The 20,293-nt window shown below is 41.1% G+C and overlaps 1 protein-coding gene and 1 long non-coding RNA gene across 4 annotated transcripts in view; both read right to left on the minus strand.

Annotated features, from left to right (window-relative positions):
- Positions 1-20,293, minus strand: part of LOC144643847 (uncharacterized) — a 158,983-nt gene that overhangs the window by 126,025 nt on the left and 12,665 nt on the right. The window lies entirely within an intron of this gene.
- On the minus strand, positions 8,364-17,287 carry LOC144643831 (uncharacterized). 3 transcript variants are annotated; one of them, XR_013568981.1, is made up of 5 exons: positions 17,050-17,287; positions 13,516-13,661; positions 12,579-12,651; positions 10,926-11,005; positions 8,364-8,495 (listed from the first exon to the last, which is right to left on the minus strand). It is a non-coding gene; the product is annotated as an uncharacterized LOC144643831 (long non-coding RNA). The 3 variants fall into 3 exon arrangements; XR_013568982.1 differs by having other exon boundaries at positions 12,579-12,661; XR_013568980.1 differs by having other exon boundaries at positions 10,926-12,651.

A 20,293-nucleotide genomic window follows, 5' to 3' on the forward strand; every position in this document is an offset into this window, starting at 1 on the left:
TGGTATGACGATAACCCTCCTCGGAGCCCCGACGGTGGTTGGTTGGGACGACACAAAGTAAAATAAATCAAGCAGCAAAACGTATCTGCCCCTGGGAAATTACTAAACCATTTGAAATCCCGGTCTCTGGCCGAGCACAAAATTTATGGCATTGTATTTTTTGTGCCAAATCATTGAGCTGCATCTCTCCAGGCCACTTTCATTCCTTCATACAGGGGATTGCTTTCGCCACTGATCGGTAAACTTGTGCAGACTCTATAACAAAGGCTCAGAAATACTAGTTAGGACAAAGACGCTGAAAACAAAGTAAAAATGGAAAAAGCAGTAATGTTATACTTCCAATTGTAACAGTTCTATTCGGTATTCCAGCGCTTTTTAGCTCTTTTACTTAGCTCTTATACTATAAATTATTCAGTCTACTACAAATGTTATCATACAACCGTGTCATCGGTCACTTGTTTATAGCTTCAGTACACTGGTATAGTAACTTTGAACAAAACTGGACCACTATTCGTAGATTTCTATATGCCTTAAGGCTCTTAAATTTTTGAAGTAAAGCTCGCGACAGTGTCCCTTTAAATTTTCGAAAACTGCAGTTTGCAATCATGCGATATTTACTTTCAAGGAATAAGTTGTTATTCTAAAATCTTTCAGGAAATTAATGAAATCTACCAAGTTTTGTTTACCCGGAAGGATGTGTGTTTTATTATCCCTAAAAGTATCAAAACCTTTTTCAGGCCTAAAATAGAATAAAATTAGAATTAGCTAGAGAAAATCGCCAAGAAGCAAAACTTGAAGCCAGACTAAAAGGTAAAGTTTGAACATTCCACGTCGTGAATTTCTCCGTGAATTTTTTTCCTTGCGATCAGGTTTAATTGTGCATTTCTCGCCGGGGCATTGTAAAAACATTTTATGCCAGTTTATTTGATGAAACCCCGTTGAACGAGCAACACTAGTTTAACGATAGACTACGAGTAGTCCCTCGTTTTGACAGGGTTAGTTAAAAGGGTGAGCGCGGGAGAAATAACTTCGCGCGAGGAAATGTGTGTTTTAAAAAATTATTTTCTCGCGTGCTCGCCAACTCGACTGTCCCGAAGAAAAATGCACACTAAAAATTAAAGTGTATATTTACACACAAAAAAGTGTAAAATCCTTGCCAGCCCTGCAAGCCTTTTATTTGTGTGTATAATTACTCTTCGTCCAGGAGAGTAATTTAACACTCGCAAGGGTGTTTATTTACACTACAAAAAAGTGTAAAATTAGAATTCATGTTTTAGATTACATATCAATGTAGGGTAATATTACACCAAATAATGGTGTAGTGGTCTTGCCAGCCCCGCAAGCCTTTTTTTTGTGTGTATAATTACACTTCATCCAGGAGAGTAATTTAACACTCGCAAGGGTGTGTATTTACACTAAAAAGAAATGTAAAATTAGAGTTCGTTTTGTAGATTACATAACGATGTTGGGTAACATTACACCAAATGATGGTGTAGTGGTTCTGCTAGCCCCGGCAACCTTTATTTTGATGTATAATCTTACACCAATTTACTAATATAAAATTACACTTAAACTGGCTGTACTTTTGCCCCAAATTTAGTGTAACTATATCAGGTGTAAAATAACAGAAGCACCTCGTTAACACGTATTTATATATAATTATAAATGAATTTCAGAGTTAGACTATTTGATCTTTTTAATGATACTATTATATATTTATAATGATCATACCTCCACAGAACAAGAAAATGTAGCAAATTTCTTTTAATTGATAAGACAGTTGTACTTAATTCATGCATGCCTACTTCAGTATATGCATACCACATCATGCAGTACGTATCTATATCAACTATTCTCTGAAGAACAAACTGTGATGCTTCTTGAAATTCTATTAATACGAGAATTCCAGATTGTCAAGTATCTAGACACAACGTATCACTGACGTATTAACTGATGATTGCAAACCGAGAACAGCATCTTTTCATGCTGCCGTTATTTTGAACTAAAAAGGGCTTCTTGCTTGAACTTTTTGAGACTTCCAATCGAGTGTCTTAAAAAAAGTAATGTAATCACAACAATCATGCACAAAGGGCAAAGACAATCCAGTGAACTATGCAGTCAAACCTTGGATTGTTTGGTTTTGGTTTTAGTTCTGATTGGAAGAGAAAGTGGCACCAAACCAATAACAAAGCATAGTTATACAAAAACAAAGCAAATTCGGCTACTCTGTCTTGACACTCCAGTTAAAACCGCTCTTATGAATGACTCTCTTCTTGCTAAGTTCATTGACAAAAACTGTCACTTTAACTAGGTGTAGTGTTGTGACATCTGTCAATCATACGAGCACGCGGTCGAAAGGAACTCCCGCTTCCCTTGTAGTCGTCGCGAGCATGGAGTCAATAAATCAGACTTGTGTTTAACTTGCGGTGGTTTTATTTAAACGGTACAACACCACACCTGGCGACGAGGATCCACGGAGCGTATCCAGTGAGAGAATTCAAGTCCCAAAGCGCGGACAAAGCAATTCAAGTCCCGAAGTGCGGACAACACAACTCAAATCCCAAAGCGCGGACAAGATAATCCTGACAAAGATTTGACAAAATGGCAGTTTCGCTTCCGACTTTCCCGGCTTTCCAAGTACACCTAGACGGCAATGTGGGTCCAAGGTGGAAGAAATGGCTAGCCAGATTCGAGAATCTAATTGTAGGAATGGGTATCGAAGAGGCAAAACAAAAACGTGCTCTTCTGCTACATTACAGCGGTCCCGAAGTCGACGAGATCTTCGACACGCTTGAAGGCACCGGCGAAGACAAAGATTACAAAACGGCCGTCGAAAAACTTACCGCTCACTTCAATCCCCAAGTCAACACGACTTACGAGGTCTACAATTTCAGGAAAGCTCAGCAAAACGAAGGCGAGAGTTTGGACAGTTTCCATACAAGACTTCGAACTCTTGCGAAGACCTGCGAATTTGCAAATGCCGATAAAGAAATCAAGGAGCAAATTATTCTAAGCTGCAAGTCAAACGCACTGAGGCGGAAAGCACTACGTGAAGACCTTGATTTAACTGCACTTTTAAAAGCTGGCAGAGCCCTGGAGCTCAGTGATATGCAAGCTAAAGAAGTGGAGAGCACAGGCTTCCCAAGCTCAAAAGTCGTCTTTTTGATGTGTTTTTAGAGCCCTTCGGGCGGCCGACTCTACATACGTGGTGTATGCGACAGCTTGTGTATATAGAGAAATGTATGGGAAAATCACGGATTCTCTAAAATCGGGTAAATAACTATTTATTTTGAAATAAAGTTTATCTACCTCAAATGTGTCGCTTACTAGTGTCTTGTGCCGAATTCGAAGCCATTCCGACGCCATTTAGCGAAGTTATACGAAGTCGTTGTCTCCCCTTCTAAAAAGAAGGAAAGGCAGACCACTCCATCAATCGCTGGCCAGAGCTCACTCCACAAATCGCTCTCTCCTCAAAAGGAAAAGTCCCGAATCGCAATAAAACCAACAGTTCCATTAAGCCCAATAAATTTCACTCCACATACGTGTGCTTCGGCGGTCGAAAGTCTCGTAAAGAACGAGAAATTTTGCTTCAAATTCGCCTATTCGGCTTTCCAGATGTGCTTGTGACCGACCTCGCGCCAACGGTCGTTACTCCACGACAAGTATCTGGTTTCATCCCCAACTCTGATTGGTCCATTAAAACCAAGTCACGCGCTGACAACACGACAACAAGTTTCACGCTAGGGCTGAAGCCCTGAAGCCGCAATCATACAAAATGTAGTTTTTGATCGACGCGGTTATCGAACAAAATTTCCTGCAACTTTGGGATATTATCTTGTCTTGAATGCTCGCGAATATCTTGCTTTATTCTGCACGTGGAGGTGTCAGATTTATATTTACGCGGCTTTTCCCTGACATATGTAAACATGGCTGTGATTAGCGAACAATACAGCTTTCAGAAAACATCCCTTGGGAGTCCTAGCGTGAAACTTGACCGTTGGCGCGAGGTCGGTCACAAACACATCTGGAAAGCCGAATAGGCGAATTTAAAGCAAAATTTCTCGTTCTTTACGAGACTTTCGACCGCCGAAGCACACGTATGTGGAGTGAAATTTATTGGGCTTTATGGAACTGTTGGTTTTATTGCGATTCGGGACTTTTCCTTTTGAGGAGAGAGCGATTTGTGGAGTGAGCTCTGGCCAGCGATTGATGGAGTGGTCTGCCTTTCCTTCTTTTTAGAAGGGGAGACAACGACTTCGAATAACTTCGCTAAATGGCGTCGGAATGGCTTCAAATTCGGCACAAGACACTAGTAAGCGACACATTTGAGGTAGATAAACTTTATTTCAAAATAAATAGTTATTTACCCGATTTTAGAGAATCCGTGATTTTCCCATACATTTCTCTATATACACAAGCTGTCGCATACACCACGTATGTAGAGTCGGCCGCCCGAAGGGCTCTAAAAACACATCAAAAAGACGACTTTTGAGCTTGGGAAGCCTGTGTGGAGAGTGACAAAACGACGGTGAACACTGTAAATCACAAAAAGAAGAGCGACAGGCGTCCAAAGAAAGGCAAAGGTCGCCGACGAGAGGAACACAGCGAATCACGCAGCGAGTCACGCAAGGAGTCACGCAAGACTGAAGAGTCATCAAAATGCAGAAATTGCGGTGGCGCTTACCCCCACAAAGACTCCTGCCCTGCTAAAAACAAGAAGTGCACCTCCTGTGGCAAGTTCAATCATTTTGCTAAAGTTTGTAGAACAGTTCCACCCGGTTCGGTGAAACGCGTGACGGAAGAAGAAGACACAGATGAGGAAGACTACGTATACGCAATAGGAGAGAAGAAACAACCCATGTGCAGATTGGAGATCGACGGAGAATACGTAGAACTGATGCTGGATTCCGGAGCTTCAGTTAATCTTATCGACGAAGTCACCTACCAAAGAATCTACAAAGGCAAAGTAAAACCTCTAGAACAATCCAAACGGCGAATTTTCTCTTATGGATCACCCACACCCCTACCCCTGCTAGGAACCATTCACGCCAAGATAACTGCAAAATCCAACAGCACGCCAGCCACTCTGCATGTTGTTAAAGGCAGTTCAGGAAATCTCCTAGGATATGACACCGCGCAAAGGCTAGAACTCCTAAAGATTGTCAACCAAGTCGGAGAAGACAAAACTAGTCCCCAGTACCTGGCGAGCGGCGAATTTGAAAATCTGTTTGGCGGCATCGGCAAAGTGAAAGGAAAGGTAGTCAAGCTTCACATAGACCCGGATGTGCAGCCCAAACAGCAACCACACCGCCGAATCCCCTTTCATGTACGGCAAGACGTGGAAAGGGAGCTGGAGAGACTAGAGAGCTTAGACATCATCGAAAAGGTGACAGGCCCAACCCCATGGGTAAGCCCCATCGTAGTGGTCCCAAAGAGCTCTGGAGAAGTCAGATTATGCGTAGACATGCGAGAAGCTAACAAGGCGGTAAAGCGTGAGAAGCACCTGATGCCGACCATAGATGACCTAGTCGCCGATCTAAACGGTGCGACCGTCTTCAGCAAGCTAGACCTCTCCTCCGGATACCATCAACTTGAGCTAGAACCAGAGAGTCGCCACATCACGACATTTAGCACTCATGTAGGTCTGAGGAGGTACAAACGTCTGATGTTCGGAATAAACGCTGCATCAGAGATCTTCCAGAATGCAATCGAGGAAGTACTTACAGGCCTACCGGGATGCAAGAATATCTCTGACGACATCATCGTGTTCGGAGCAACCACAGCAGAGCATGACCAGAATCTCTATGGTGTCCTGACCAGACTCCAACAACATGATGTACGCCTGAACAAGGAGAAATGCAGTTTCTCGAAGAGCGAGATCTCATTTTACGGCCACATCTTCAGCAGAGAGGGAATAAGAGCAGATCCTAAGAAGATAGAGGCCATCACGAACATGACCGAGCCAGAGAGTGTTAGCGAAGTCAAGTCACTACTAGGAATGGCCCAGTACGTATCGCGCTACATCCCAGAGTATGCTACAATCACGGCACCGTTACGGGCTCTCACCAAGAAAGAGACACCTTGGCAGTGGTCAGACGAACAGCAACATGCGTTCGACAAACTCAAGGACAGTCTGACTAAGAACCATGTCATGTCATACTTCAATCCTGCTCAAGAGACCGAAGTGATTGTCGACGCAAGCCCTGTCGGTCTTGGAGGAATACTAGCGCAGGACGGCAAGGTTATCAGCTACGCGAGTCGAGCACTCAGTGACGTGGAAACCAGATACTCACAAACAGAAAGGGAAATGCTAGCGATCGTGTGGGCTCTGGAACATTTTCATCTTTACCTTTACGGATCTGAGTTTACAATCGTGACGGATCACAAGCCTCTCCTAGGCATCTTTGAGAGTCACAAGCCCACTTCAGCTCGCATGGACCGATGGAAGCTACGACTGATGCCGTACAACTGTCATCTTGTGTATCGACCCGGAAAGGATGCTGAGAACCCCGCTGACTTCATGAGCAGACACCCAAACCTCCAAGCAACTGCAGAGAGAAACGTTGCCGATGAGTATGTGAACTATGTTTGCACCAATGCCGTACCAAAGGCTATGACACTTCAAGAGATTCAAGCTGAAACAGAGAAAGATTCCACACTCCAGTCACTGATCAAGGCGATCGAGACAGACCGCTGGACTGATCCTGAGATACTGGACTACAAAAGACTCAAGGACGAGCTACTGGTCTACAGTGGAGTGATACTGAGAGGTAACAGAATCGTTGTCCCAAGCAAGCTAAGAGAAAGAGCCGTAGAACTGGCGCATGTGGGACATCAAGGCATCGTAAAGACGAAGCGCTTAATTCGTGAGAAAGTTTGGTTCCCTGGGATAGACAAGATGGTCAAGGATAAAGTCGATAACTGCCTAGCATGCCAAGCAGTAACTCCAAGCAAGTCATCGCGAATCGAACCTCTGCAGATGACGCCGCTACCTAGTGGGCCATGGAAAATGCTGGCAATGGATTTCCTTGGACCATTCCCTTCGGGTGACTATCTCCTAGTAGTCATTGACGAATACAGCCGCTTCCCGGAAGTTGAGATCGTCAAGTCCACATCAGCCAAATCTGTCATCCCGAGGCTCGACGCCATATTTGCAAGGCAAGGAATCCCTGACGAGCTGAAGACAGACAATGGCCCCCCTTTTAACGGAGTCGAGTTCAGCAATTTTGCGAAGCATTTAGGATTCCATCACAGGAAAGTTCAACCTCTTTGGCCGAGAGCCAATGGCGAGGCAGAGCGTTTTATGCCAAACCTTGAGAAGTGTGTGCGAACTGCTGTCGTTGAAGGAAAAAATTGGAAACAGGAACTGTACAAATTTCTCAGACGGTATCGTGCGACACCGCACACGACCACGAATGTATCTCCAAGCGAAGCACTGAATGGAAGGAGACTCAAGATTACCCTGCCAGAAGTATCACCAACACCAGCTAGACAGCACACCCTGCAGGAAACTCAGAAGACTATGGCAGAGAGAGATGCAGAACAGAAGTCAAAGATCAAAGCATATGCAGACTCGAAACTGGGCACGAAACCAAGCAATATCAAACCAGGAGATACAGTGCTTGTGAGACAACCAAAGAAAAACAAACTAAGCACTCCTTTTAACCCAGAACCCCTTGTTGTTGAGGAAAAGAAAGGATCTATGGTAACAGCTAGCGACGGTTTCAAGTCCATAACGCGAAACTCATCCATGTTTAAAATCATCCCTAAAGAACTGAGAGCTGAAGGAGATCGCAGAGAACAGGAAGGACCAGAGGACTTACCTGCTGAACAAACCGAAGTTTCGACACAAGATGAAGATCCAAACCCCCCAAGCGCAAATGACGGAGGCCTGCGGAGGTCACAGAGACAAAGGAGACCCCCTGCGAGTCTCGCAGATTACGTTCAAATAATCTACTAGCATAAACACTTAACATTTTAAAAGACTCGTTACTAGAAGGCATGCTTATCGTTTGTTGATGTTATTGTAAAGTTATTTGATCTTGTTAGCCGACATATATGATTGTAAGTTTATTATCGAGAAGGGGAGAGATGTAGTGTTGTGACATCTGTCAATCATACGAGCACGCGGTCGAAAGGAACTCCCGCTTCCCTTGTAGTCGTCGCGAGCATGGAGTCAATAAATCAGACTTGTGTTTAACTTGCGGTGGTTTTATTTAAACGGTACAACACCACACTAGGGTGTTGTTTGAGTCTAAAATTTAAAGGACATGTTTTTGAATAAAAATCTAAGTGTTCTAACAACCCTTTAGGTAGCAGAAAGTAAGGGTATAATATACAGCAATCAAACATTTAATAGCAGTGAGAGGGCCTCCACAGACTTCGAATAGGACTTCTCCCTCTGCTGCAATAAGTATTTCACCACACTCCAGAAGTTGTTCCACAATAATAAGCGATGGTGGCCCCTCCTGCGCCTCTTCTTTTGTAGCCACAACCTGCACGTCAGGAATAAAGTTGGAAAAAAGAGTTGTTTAAGTTAAAATATTCAATGTTCTTAAAGAGCACTAATTTATTTATATAAAAAAACACTTATCTTGCATTACAAGCATCCGGTTAAGAACGTAGTAGTAGTGTTAGGTTTAAGAAAATAGCTTTAAGGTGGCTCGACCCAGTTTTTTTCTAGCGATACCTAACAACTTTGAAACCCTGATACTTAAAGGGATTGATGTCAATGACAAAACTACTACATCACATGCATTACACATAGACTGAACTTCAATATGATATAAATTTTTTGGCGATCAGAATAAATATCACGTGGCAATGACGTCACACAGGGTTTTGCTCTGAATCGATTTTTAGGCGGTAACCGCATTTTCTCTCGAGATCCTCCACGCTACGTATACCTTGGGTGTTTGCCTTCATCTCAGTGGAGTTTCATCGAAATCTACAAGAGGAATTTTGAAATATCTTGGAATTTCTTTTTAGATGGTATAATTTATGCGTAAAATAAAGCCAAGACTTCATATAAAGAAATTTGCTTCTTTTTTATGTTTAATGAGAGGATTTAGCCCCCATTCCTTTTAGAAATGTCCCATATGCTACATCCAAACCTTTAGAAGAAAGAAGACTTGCGCGATTTCGAAATATATGAAATATATGAATCATAGTGAAGCTCAATGTTTACCTCTATTTACAAATTTTCCGCCTACTTTCGCAAAAAAGCGATTATTTCAAAAACCCGTCGATGAATTTTTTCCAAATTTTTTCAGGGTGACAAATAATCAGTACAGCACACAATCCCTAAATTTCATGCTCATTGAAAATGTCTAAGGTTGTCTAAACTAAACGCAAAATTGAGGAAACATTGAAGCGATGTCGAAGTTTTGAATAATTTTGTGCTCTGGGATTTCCTATTGTTTCGAGTTAAACACAACATCGAATTCCTGTGCACCACGCGTGAAATGACCACGATTGGCTACCCTCCGAAAGCTTTCCGAAATGGTTCGGAATATGGTAATATTCTCATCGAGTTCAAGTAAACAATAATGGATGAATGAATACATTTCCAACTGAATAAAGCAGTCACACAACACCAAACTCAAAGCCGGTTATTTTTTTTTATGCCTCCTCAGTCATTTAAAAAAGTAAAACGGACAGAAAATAGACTTCACGTATTATAAGCAAGCTGAATCTGGCGTCCAGTATTTATTAGAAAAGATTGTTTACTTGTTGCATTTCTAAGTTCAACTGAAAGAAGTGGCAGCACTTCAATACGAGAAAAAAACCTAATCTTCTTGTTCTTGGCACTTTTAACTTTTATCTCAGCCAAGACGTCGACCCAACAAGAAAAGCTAATGCGTGACAATTTCTTTTCCATTGTTCCATATTTCGGAAAGATTTCGGAAAGCTTTCGTAAGGTAGCCAAGCGTAGTCATTTCACGCGTGGTGCACAGGAATTCGATGTTGTGCTTAACTCGAAACAAAAGGAAATCCCAGAGCACAAAATTATCTCAAACTTCGACATCGCTTCAATGTTTCCTCAATTTTGCGTTTAGTTTAGACAACCTTAGACATTTTCAATGAGCATGAAATTTAGGGATTGTGTGGTGTACTGATTATTTTTCACGCTGAAAAATTTTGGAAAAAATTCATCGACGGGTTTTTGAAATAATCGCTTTTTTGCAAAAGTAGCCGTAAAAATGGTAAATAGAGCTAAACAATGAGCTCTACTCCGATTTAGATAACTTCATATAGTTCGAAATCGCGCAAGTCTACTTTCTTCTAAAGGTTTAGATGTAGTATATGGGACATTTCTAAATGGAATGGGGGCTAAATCCTCTCATTAAACATAAAAAAGAAGCAAATTTCTTTATATGAAGTCTTGACTTTATTTTACGCATAAATTATACCATCTAAAAAGAAATTCCAAGATATTTCAAAATTCCTCTTGTAGATTTCGTTGAAACTCCACTGAGATGAAGGCAAACACCCAAGGTATACGTAGCGTGGAGGATCTCGAGAGAAAATGCGGTTACCGCCTAAAAATCGATTCAGAGCAAAACCCTGTGTGACGTCATTGCCACGTGATATTTATTCTGATCGCCAAAAAATTTATATCATATTAAAGTTCAGTCTATGTGTAATGCATGTGATGTAGTAGTTTTGTCATTGACATCAATCCCTTTAAGTATCAGGGTTTCAAAGTTGTTAGGTATCGCTAGAAAAAAACTGGGTCGAGCCACCTTAAATCGGTATTTAAAATTGCACAGCTTTGAGTACTGAGTTTGGCAAACTTACAGTGAAAACTTTTCCTCTGTGTCGATCTGTGCTTTTAATTAAGTATTTACAGAATTTGTATTTGTCTACTCAAGAACTGAAGGATTTGCATATGACATGCACACAAATAATTAAATTATGTTTACCTTTACAAAAAAAAGTCCATACTTTTTTTCCTTTTCCAAGAAGAGTGGGAGACACAGGAGAGCCACTAAAGACTTCTCTTCTACCAAGGACATAAAATAGAAACAAGTTTAAGGAATTTCCGCATGCCTTACATTTTCGCAGTTCTTACTTCTTTACTGTTATTTTTTAAGTTAAATGGTGACTCGAACAAAGTGAAAATAATAATTTAAATTTTAGCTTCATTTAGTACTTCAGTCTTAGCAATCTTTGGTTATTTTACTGCTACTTGAGCTCTTCGAAATGTCTTAATCTTACAGACTCCAAATCTTCCCTGGCCAGTTATTTCCTCCTGAACTTGATGAGATGAGAACATTGAGTGCTGAAGTTCTATGATGTCAGTAGCCATCGGAGTATAGGAAACTTACATGATTTTGTCACAATTGCTGTACTATATAACAAGTTTCTTGAGTTCTATTTTTTTTTCCTGTTCAGCCTTGTTCCACATCATCATATATTTTTTGCTTCCTTCAGAGTTTCATTCTCTGATTTAAGAACTTCAGTCAATCCTTTATTAATAAGCAAAATATTTTGTTTCTCTTTGATTGCTTTTTATGCAAGTTAATTCTTTGTTTTCTTTTCCTTCTGTTTCTTGCAATACACTGACAGGTTCTGCTTTGTAGGGACCTAACACAAGGTATACAGTGTAAGTTGCTCTGACAGACATGTTGAATTTTCTTGGAACTATAGATTAGAAAAACCTCTAAACTTTAAATTTCATTTAAAATTCCATTTCTTATTGCTGCCAGAATGAACTTCCTTGTTTTTCTAATCTTCTTTTTGGTACATGATTTGATCCAATCCATGACGCCCAGTAACAGGCGGCAAAACCACCTGCCTGGGTCAGTAGTCAAAAGCGGGCTTAACTACCTTACAAAACTGCCTGGCCGGTGGACCAGGGCCATGTTGTAAACAAACCACAGCTAAAGTTTGACATTTTCAATTGAAAAATAACCCTTAACATGTTTTGATCCAATCCATGACCCCCAGTAACAGGCGGGCAAAACCACCTGCCTGGGTCAGTAGTCAAAGGCGGGCATAACCACCTTACAAAACTGCCTGGCCGGTGGACCAGGGCCATGATGTAAACAAAACACCAGTATTAAGAGTTTGTACTTTGATACCAAGGTTAAGGGCTGACATCTTTTATTGAAAAAAATAACATGAAACATGTTTATCTCCAACCATCACCCAAAGTAACACTTGAAGTAGCCAAAACCAACTGACTGGGTCAAGTGAAAGGTAGGCAATTAACCACCTTACAAAACTTCCTGGCCAAAATAAGCATTTAAAAGTATGGAGTCATCAATTAACCTTCTGCTAGTGTTTTACCTAAAACAATATTTAATGCTTTATGTGTTCAGCTGATTGCAAGGAGATAAACGCAGGGCTGGCATGTTTTGAACAAAAACTTGTTCCCTTACTACATCATACTTTTTGTGCAATCTCTAAAATTATTGGCTGCAATCACTACAGTAGTAATGAAACTTTCTTGTTAATTAACAAAAAAAACTTAAAATTTATTTGTAAATAATTTATCATTTATATTAGCACTATAAAAGTCATTTGGAGCTAGAATACAAACAGATATGCAGAATAAAAACTTATTTACATACTGTGCAGTTGATCCCATAACGATTTGAAGCAGTGGAAGCTTCCACTGTATGCTCAGCAGGTTTGGCTAATTTCCTATAATGTGCTGAAAACAGGAATTTAAAATGCAGGGCGGTTAAAATAAAATACTGAGAAAAATTAATTATCCTGTAAGGTCATTATATGTAGGAAATTTTCATGTTCTTGCTGTAGCTCAAGGAGATGGAAGGTTAGCGAGCAAGGAATAAGTAAAAAGTTAATAGTGGCATTGGAGTGTAGTCTGTGCTTGATAGGCAAAACGCGAGTAAAGTAGCCTGTGAACATAGACGTATTTTCGGTAGTCGTTTCTCTCCTCTTCTTTCCCCAGCGCAGCTTCCATTTCACCCGCCATTGTCCGCCATTGCTTTCTCCACGCAATTGTGGGATATTCAGGCTACACGCGTGACAGTCCTGGATTTTTTTTAGCCCAACTCTGATTGGCTTAGAATGTTTACGTCACGGAAATATCGTTCCGTGATCGTGGCTCGATTATTGTTCGGCGGAGAAGCGACGACCGGAAATGTTCGCTGTTAGAAAGTCCAAACCCTCTAAATAAAATTGCATTTAATACTGCTTAAGGCAAAGAACAAAAAAGACTTGTGTAAAACGTGCTTCAATATGTTTCTTGAGGTTCGTGATTCATAAAGGGCATAAAAAATTAAGTTCCGTGACTCCTTATCCTGCGCGCTCTTCAAAAAGAGATCAGATCGCATGTCGGAATTTACAGTATGTCCGTCGATCGGCTCGAATTGCAAAGATAAACACGGTCATAGCTAGCTCGAAGGAAGCACTCGTATAGCCTCTTTCAAGCCATCTATAATTTTTTACTTATTGCGTGTTTTTATCTTATTGTAGTTCTATTACCAAAATTTAAAAACATTAGCTTTGCACATTCCCTTCAACATTGTTTAAGTTACTTACATGTTGCCGTCTTCCCGATGCCGCGTGAGATAATTGATTTGTCTCCGGTTTAGTTGGTGGCCAACGTTTAGGTATTAGCATGGCTAATAATGAACTCCCTCCTTTTTCGACAAGACCAAGTAGCCCACCTCCATCAATATCCGACTCTGAAAACGACAAATTGACATTATAAAATAATAGTGAAAAATTTAAGGTAAAATTTATTACAACGCGTCTCGTGACGTGACTTTTTGGCGGTAAATGCGTTCTCCTCGCCAACGAGCACTATAACAATGTTAATTAATACTCATGAACCCAAAATGTATTTCGCTGTTCTGCTATTTGTGCTATGTCATTTATTTTCAGTATCCAGGTTAATTGCGCTAGCTACTATGTACAATGTCTAAGTTTTTAGAAGCCAAATGGTGAGGTTAACTTAATTGCTTACAAACATGAGTAAAGCGCGCGGTTTTACCTTCTAAACAACAGTTCAGTTAGAATAACTGTTTCTGGCGGTATAAACGCATGGAATTTATATTCAAGTAGGAAACTGCCGAAGCCGGGTAAAAAACTATTAAACACATAATACAAAAGCATTCGCGTCAACGGGAAACCACCGCTTAGAACACAAAAACTACAACCTGTAGAATAAGCGTGTAAATGCGTGCGTGTGGAATGTGTGTGGAATGTGAGTCTCATTATGTAATCGACTTAATATATGCTTGTAACACTCGTTTAAGTCAGTTTGAATAAATTGTACTTGTTGGTTGGAGTTCTGCTCTCGAAATCGTCATGGTGTCAAAAGTAAAAATCCGCATCGCCTGGTTCCTCTGATACATTAACAGTTAAAAATTCCGCTCATCGACATGGCAGACGGACTCCGAAAACCTGAGCCGCTGAGCTTCGAGGGAAATGTGTCGTTAAACTGGAAAAACTTCAAGCAGGAGGTTGAAATATTTATCGCAGCCGCACACGGAGAAAAGGATGCCAAAACTAAAGCGTACATTTTCTTAAATCTAGCAGGAAGGGAAGCAATTGAGAAGGAAAAGTCATTTGTTTACGCTCCCGCTGTGCTAAATGAGGATGGAAGCGTTCGCGTCGCAGCAGAATCTCGCGAAAGTATCGCAGTGCTGGAAAGAAAATTTGCCGAAATCTGCGACCCTCGTGGAAACGTGATCATGGAACGACATAAATTTAATACAAGAGCACAGAAAGTGGGTGAACCATTTCAGTCTTTTGTGGCCGATCTAAGAATCTTAGCAAACACATGCGAGTATGGTTCTTTGAAGGATGAGCTTATTCGTGATAAAATAGTATGTGGTGTCGCCTCTCCACTCATCAGAAAGCAGCTTTTGAAAGAAAGAGATCTCACACTCGACCGCGCTATCGACATTGGTATTGCCAACGAGTTATCCGACAGAAACAACAGCGAACTCTCGAGCAATGTCAGCGATCCAAAGGAAGATGTTCATGGCGTTGGCAAAGGAGGAAAATTTCCGAAGAAAGATTTGAAACCTGACATCCAAAATTGCAGGAACTGTGGCGGCAACCATGCACCTAAGCAGAAATCCTGTCCAGCGTTTGGTAAGAAGTGCCTTTAATGTGGAAAGCTCAACCATTTTGAAAAAGTTTGTTTTCAAAAACGCGCTGGCGGGCATCCAAGTACGCGTCGAGGTTTCAGTGGTCAGCGGTTCAATCGAGATTCAAATGTTCAACGGCCAAATCGCAGGCGTCCTGTTGACGAAATTTCTCCTGAGCTTCCTACCGCACAAGATGAGGATTTATTTGTTATCGACGCGATTACTTCAATTCCAGGGCACAAGCGTGAAATCTACTGCACAATGGAAATTAATGCAAACAAGTTGAAATCAAAATTGACACTGGCGCTAAATGCAATGTCATCACACTTGATTTGTTCAAACGGATCTGCCGCAATGAGAAGATTGATCACACGAAAGCGGTGCAATTAGTTGCCTATGGCGGAGACACATTGGCTACACTGGGAACTGTGAAGTTCGAGGTTCACACGAAGTCGATATCCCGTAGCCTGGAATTTCACGTCATTGACAAACCAGTAACACCATTGCTTGGTCTTACGGACTCTCTGAGCTTGAATCTCATTCAGTTGCACAGCGAGGTCCACGAAGTTGAAGCTGCTGATGCCTTCCGTGCAGCAATACTTGAAGACTACAAAGATTTATTTGAAGGCGATCTGGGCAATCTACCTGTAGTTTACAAGATGAGGCTTGACCCCAATGCAACTCCTGTTGTCAGACCATCTCGCAGAATACCTCTTGCAATGGAAGAGAGTGTGAAGAATGAGCTTGATAGGATGGTTAAGATTGGAGCAATTGTACCTGTGTCCGAACCGACTGAATGGGTCTCACAAATGGTAGCGGCAAAGAAGAAAGACGGCAGTATCCGCATCTGCATCGATCCGAGAGATCTCAACAAAGCCCTTAGAAGACCCCACCATCCTATGAGAACGGTTGAAGATGTTGCATCGCGCATGCCCAATGCCACAGTGTTCTCCACACTTGACGCGAGAAGTGGTTTCTGGCAAATCAAACTTGATTACGAATCTTCATTGCTCACAACTTTCAGTACCCCGTTTGGAAGGTACCGTTTTCTTCGCATGCCGTTTGGTCTCACATCTGCCTCAGAGGTCTTCCAGCGTGCCATGGAAGAGCTGTTTGCTGGATATCCCTGTGCCATAATCGTTGATGATCTGTTAGTATGGGGCGAGGGAACAGCGGATCATGATGTAAACCTAAAGAAGATTCTACAAAGAGCACGAGAGATCGACATGAAGCTATGCTCTAAGAAATGCAAGTTCCGACTTGATCAAGTGTCGTACGTTGGCCATCAGTTCACAAAGGGTGGTCTCAAGCCTGATGAAGCCAAGGTTACTGCTATTAAAGAGATGCCCACTCCTAATGACCCAGAGGCACTCCGACGATTTCTTGGCATGGCCAATTATCTTCACAAGTTCATTAGCAACTTCAGTGAGAAAACCGCGCCACTACGCGAATTGCTGCGGAATGACACACACTGGAGCTGGGAGCAAGTACAGCAACGAGCTTTCGAAGCCCTGAAGGCAGACATCTCTCAGCCACCGGTTCTGAGGTACTTCGACCCCTCAAAATCTGTCACACTGTCTGTCGATGCCTCAAAGAGTGGTCTTGGTGCTGCATGCTTGCAAGATGGTTGCCCTGTGGCCTATGCTTCACGTGCCTTAACGATGCCCAATTTCTGGTAACCTTTATCGGTCTGAAGTCGCACCACCTGCTGTGGACTGAGAGGTGGGAGAGGTTTGGCATGTTGATCAAAATAAGACTTCTGTTGTCGACGTTTCAGCTCCAAACGCGAGGAGACATCTCTGCTGATGAGTGTCTTGGGAGTGAGGAGCTTCTTAGCAACAGGAAGAACGCACCTGGTGCGCCTGGACATCAATCGCTGAGCAGGAGAACCTAGGATTTGATCTCTTGGAACGTTCCTGAGGTTAAGTAGGCCAAGTAGCGGGTCAGAGCCATCCAGATTACAGATTATACTCACCCAGAAAAGCTGTGGCATAGTTGTAGGGCGAACCCATACTGGTTAGCCATTCGCTCATCTCCTCTGCTGTCCATTGTTCTACGGTGTTAATGATTGCATTCATTGCAAGTGAACAATTTAGATGAAAAAAGATCACAAAGCTCCCACTTCACTGACTTCAGAACCCTTTCACAATGGCTCCCGAAACAGAAAGTGCCACAATGCTAGCACTAGCGCATCACGAAAGTTCTCAAGTTCTTATCAGCACTCTAAGCACCGATTGATCATCATGATTGGAGGAAAATTTGCGCCCTGTCAGTTAAGTTTCCGATTCGCGTACCTGAACGATGACCTCGTGACAATTCACTCTGTGTAGCTGTTGTTCTATTACCTTGACATTTTTAACGCAGACTTTTCGAAAACTCGGTTTCTTTTAATTCGCTTCACTCATAACATATATAGAAGCGATGTGGTCCGAACGTTTCAACTTTTATTAAAAGTACGAAAGCAAAAGCAAAGCGGACCTGGAGAAACAAAGGGTCTTGCATTTTACATATAAATGCCGCAAGAGATAAGACAGTAGTTAATTGATGGTTGTTTGTTGATCTTGTAACCTCAATCTCACAATATTCAATATCGTGGCGTGTATCTTCACTTTATTGTAAATTTCTTAATCAAAAATCTGTGAAATTGCACCTTACAAACCGGAGTGTAGCCATTGCCTTTAACGAGTTTTTTAAGAATTATACTGGCTCACACAAGAAGGACTCATTCGAACGATCCGTAATTTTCTTTTTTAGGCGATGACGTCGCCTATATGCCAGCGAACGATGGAAGATTCGGGTGAGGGTTACTTAGTTAATAATTAATCGAACCAGAGAGGATTGGTAACTAAGCACTAGAAGCATTGTTTATTTTTCGTTCCGCCATGTTTGATTGTGTTTCGCAGCAGTCTGCAAAGATCATCGGCAAAACACGTTTAATTTCTAGCAGTTGGACTGAGATTTCGGGTCAGGAAAGACCATACATCGGATAAATTTGACCTCACTTACGGTACCTAAGTTTTTAATACGCGATAACTGACTCAAGCTTGAATTTGAGAAGTGGAGAAGGCCGTTAAGAAGTGTCGTAACTTTTTGAGTGTAACTGAGTGCGCCAACCGATAGCAGTTTCTTGATCAGATTGCATTTGAAAAGGTGAGCTATCTAAAATCTTTGTTTGATTGAGCGTGCATTTTTATCGATAATATTTGAGCTTATTTATTTGCTTCTTTCCAACACGACTCGCCATCTTGAGTTGTGGCGAGTACAAGTAAGAATTTTCTGTTACTTCTTTTGCTATAGCATCAGCTGTTGAACAGAGGTTTCAGGCCTGTAGTGAGTGCCGTACTTTATCAGGTAGCGGATAAATCTGAGTTCGCACGAGTCATGCAGTACGTCAGTCCTGAAGTATTCGTAATTATTGTACACCATCGGCGATAAGTTTAGTTTCGTAACTTTTAATTCCGTAGAAGCCTGTACCAAAAGGTCAATCGATTGCAGTTCCTTGAAAAAGATTGAAAAGGTGGACTATCTGAAGTCCTTGTTTTGCTTGAACATGCACTGATAATATTTGCTTCAAATTAAGTGCTGTTAATTTGATGCAGACTAATTTACACGATGCCTTCTGTGACCCTCACACACGAAAATGTCACACAATCTTCTGACATGTATCGCCTGTGTATCGACTCGCCAATGGTATGGAAATTAATCCTAGGCGTTTGTGTTTGACGAAGGTCAGTACTTTTACTTATTGCATCACACTGCATGCATGTAATGTATTTGCAAAATTGTTTTGTGATTTAAGCAAAATAAAAAAAAATGAAATACACAAAAGTTGAATTTAATTGCTCTGCGATTGCTTTGCATGTTAGGCCCCTTCAAGTCACCACTGGCTCACCACTGTATCACCTTTACTTCTTGGACTCCACTTTTACTGTAGTTGTGTATTACCTCCAAATGACAACAATATTTTAGACTTAGAAAAAGCTTGCATTACAAAATTCAGTGTAACAAACCCCTTTTCCTATTTTGTAGCAAATGAGTCAGTCTCAGTCTCAACTTAAATCACACTTCAATCAACAATAATCAATTTCGGTGTAAAATTACTTGGATATCTTTTGGGCTCACATTTTCACTTACAACAATAGACCTTTTCAGCTTTGTATGTAAAACTTTGCCTATTACAAATCACATGATGCTTCCTAAAGAACTTCCTTTTATCTATCTGAATATCATGAATTTGTTTAAATTTGAAAGAAGACATTTTCAAGGGTAACATCACATAGGTCTGAAATGGGACAACAAACAAACAAAGCTCAAAAGGTCTATTCTTAGTCCTCCGACTGGGCTTGATTCAAACTTACTGACTTGCTATACTGCAAAGTCATCGCCTTAGCATGCATTGCATGCCGGTTATTATATGTGGAACATGATAAAGGGTGCTGCAAGACCTATAGACTCTTTTCAAGTTTCGAATCTCACAATTACCGGAGCCATTCTGAACTTATGTGTTTTATTCAAGAACTTTGTAAATGTAAAATTATACTTAGAGAATAGCGTAATGTTACAATTAAAAAAAGTGTAGAAGTAGACTTTCGACGTGTAATATTATCCCCATAAAACTGCTTACAGTTTTACACTAAAACCTAGTGTAAAAGTACCCAATATCAAGAGTAGTACTAGATTGAAAATTTAGTGTAATGGTTTACACTATGAAATGGTGTAATTTTACAGTTTTACCGTTGTAAGACTACACTTTAATTTTTAGTGTGTGACGGACCACCCGTAGTCTCGTTTAACGATCAATGGCAAAAACTACTTAGCTAGCTAGTGTGAGGAGGCATAAAAGTGGTAATATACCACAAATTTTGTGCCAAGAGTCCGGGATTTCAAACGGTTATGGAACTACATTGGAACCCCGCTCTACGGACACTCGCTTAATACGGACACCCCGGTATTACGGACAGTTTCGTTGGTCCCGACGAAAACCTCATACATTTTCTTTTAAATTAAATGCTTCCGTACAAAGTAAAGTTACCGAATTTTTCAAATGGGTTTGTAGAGTTTAAGAACGGTTACAATCAGAGTTTTTTAGTTCGAGTGTCTGACTAGATCGTAAGGTTTTCGTAAAATCTATTAATTTTAGTCAGAGTGTTTACCGTTTTTTTATTTATTGTTACAGTACCATTGATCAACGTTTTGTTGCCGTAAAAACGTTTGCCTTT

Source organism: Oculina patagonica, chromosome 2, assembly GCF_052425735.1.
Source record: "Oculina patagonica isolate OP01 chromosome 2, crgOcupat, whole genome shotgun sequence".
Lineage (NCBI taxonomy): Eukaryota > Metazoa > Cnidaria > Anthozoa > Scleractinia > Oculinidae > Oculina > Oculina patagonica.